This window comes from Lagenorhynchus albirostris, chromosome 1 (assembly GCF_949774975.1).
Source record: "Lagenorhynchus albirostris chromosome 1, mLagAlb1.1, whole genome shotgun sequence".
NCBI classification, from domain to species: domain Eukaryota; kingdom Metazoa; phylum Chordata; class Mammalia; order Artiodactyla; family Delphinidae; genus Lagenorhynchus; species Lagenorhynchus albirostris.
This window is the reverse complement of record NC_083095.1, coordinates 122,983,576-122,986,456: the sequence shown is the minus strand read 5'-3', so window position 1 is coordinate 122,986,456 and position 2,881 is coordinate 122,983,576.

The window sequence follows — 2,881 nt, the reverse complement described above, 5'->3', positions numbered from 1 at the left end:
CTCGTGCCACAACTACTGAAGCCCATGTGCCTAGAGCCCACGCTCTACAACAAGAGAAGCCACCACAAGGAGCAGCCCGCACACCGCAACGACGAGTAGTCGCAACGACGTTCGCCGCAACTAGAGAAAGCCTGGGCAGCAACAAAGACCCAAAGCAGCAATAAAATAAATATAATTAATTAATTTAAAAAAATAGTAAATATCTCACTAGATGATTCCTGGAAGAAAACTGTATTTTGGACTTGGACCTCGATCCAGATTCAACTCCTTTGTTTCATTCTAGTTCTAGGAGTTGAAGATAGGGAGAGCTGGGTTCAAATCCCAGTCCTGCCCGTTACAGCAGTGCATTATTGCTCAGGTTACTTAACCTCTCTGCACCTCAAATGTAAAATAAGGAAAAATCATCTCCTTAGCCAGCTATGAAAGGTAAATGAGCTCAGGGACGTGTTATGCTCAGCCCGTGCCCGGCACACTGGCACATGGTTGGCAGCCTAGGTTAGCAGCTTTACACTAGCAGGTTGGGGGAGCCACCCTCTTCTCTGCTGGGATCACCGTTCTCTGCAGCCCTTTTCACATAAGCTGCTCTGGTTCTCCACATGCTCAAGGAACTCCTGGACGTCTGGACCTGCTGAGCAAAGTCCCCCTCCTATAATATTTTACTACCCCTAATGCCAATCAGTCCAGAAGAGGGGCCAGCCAGGGTGTGAGGGTACAGGAACCAGGATCAGATGCTGGGAAAGGGGCCTGCTGTCTGTAAGGACTGCCCTAGGGCAGGAAGCACTGCTTGCTCTATGGAGCTATGGAACCCAGGGCCAAATGCAGGGAGGAGTTGGGTGGAGGCACAGGGAGACAGATTTGGGTTTAAACGGAAGAACAACTTAAACTTTTAACTGACGGGACACAATGCCAAGCACTGTGCTAAGCACTGTTGTGTGATTCCACACAAGCTATCCCCATTTCACAGATGAGGAAATTGAAGCTCAGAGTCCTTAGTCACTTTACCCAAAGTCACAAAAATAAAGTGCAGCAAGGTTTGAATCCAGGCCTGTCTCAGTCTAGAATGTGGCAGCTTAGCCTCTGTGCTAAGAGGTCAATGGCCAAGTATTGGACAAATGTTAATTATCACTAGTCATTATCTGATAATGATACTGCTGTAAGTAGAGCTATAGCTAGCTGTAGCAGTAGAATGAGCAGTTTGGGGGTGGGGGTGGAGTTGCTTCTCCCCAAATTCGGGGAGAGGCTGGATTAGCTTTTGGTGGAGATTCAAGAGTTTGATGCAGGGGGTTGGATTCTGGTACTGGGGTTCTAGCTGCTGGGGTACAAGGAGATTCCCAAGGTCTGCCTTCAGAGATATGGATGTAGTTGTTTTCAGATGGGCCCCAGGAATCTGTCTTTTTCAAAAGATAATTCTGGTCTGTAGCCAAGTGTGAGGTCCACTGGCTTGGATTGACCTCTAGGGCCCCTTCTAACACAGATTCTGTGATCTGCGTGCCCTAACGCCCACCTTGGGGGAAGCACACCTTGGGGGAAGCACTCCTTCGGGTTAGGCGTCGCCCTTTCCCCCCAGCTGCCTCCTTAAATCCCTAAGGCCTTAGAGTGACTGCACCTGCACCCCTCCTCTTTTGAACAATAAGCTTTTTGGAAGGCAAAGACTGTTAAGATGGAGGCCACAGGAGCCTCACTGCCACCTTCAGTGGTGAGGGTAGAGCCATCTTCCCTCCTCACCCTGCTCCATCCCACTCCATTTAGAGCCCCAGTCCCCAAAAGACTGTCACTTGCCCCACCGGACCCCGGTCAAGTGCAACCATTCCTGCTTTCAGCCCTTTGGTCTTTCTCGGAAACTCTGCCCTGTGGGACCAACTTCCCGGCCATGCCAGGCAATTCTGAAGTTTGTCTGGCCTGGACAGCCCTCTCCCAGGCTCTGGGAGACCAGCAACTCAGGCAGGGAATCAGGCCAGAGAGCCATTCTCAATGACCTTTGGCTCCCTAGGAAGGACTCAAAACCAGTAGAAGTTTAGCAAGTGCCATTTAATCGTTGCCAGAACTTAAAACTCTTTTTTTCTTCTTTTTTTAAACACATAGACTTTCTGGGGAGTAAAAGATCATTTGAGGACTCCATATGAAAAGATCTTTGATTAGTTTTGTTTTTAATTAGAAAGAAAATTTCCAAGCCACTTGCTTGTAAAATTCCATAGAAAGTATGAAGTGAACCAGTACCTTGTGTGTGACCTCAGGTGAGTTGATTTCAGCTGCTGAACTTCAGTTTTCCCATCTGCAAAGGCCACTGGCCCAGTGGTTGGGTAGGAACTGGCAGTGGGGCAGGGTCTTTGGCTGCTGAGAGGGAGGTGTAAGTTGGGAGCCTGGAGTCCAGACCAGAAACCTCTGGCCTGCCCAGACACCCCTCATGGGTTTCTGACCATTGTCAGAAACAATCTTCTGCTTCCCTTTCAGGTTCCTGGTATCCTATGCTCTCTCCCACATAGGGAGAGGGGAAATGCAGTCATTGACATGTTAGTATAAAAATACTTCTCTCAGAGCTCTTTCCATGGACACCCAAGCCTTTCATTCATTCACTATTATTTACTGAACCCCCTCTACCAGGACGTGGGCCAGGCACAAGAAGATTCAAAGATGAAAAAAGACACCATCCCTGACCTGAGGGTCCTCCCCTAGTTTTCAGCCATGTGGGGACAGAAGAAGTAACATCTTTGGGGAGGGGGCATCAAGGGGGAGACACTGCCTCTTGGGAAGGTTGGAATGAAGTGAAGTTCTTGGTTCTACTCCTTTGCTGATTTTATAATCACCCCTCCAGTTGCCCTAGAGCTTTGAGGCCAGCCGAGAACCCTGAGTGGCAGGATCTCACTCAACACTTGCAAAAACC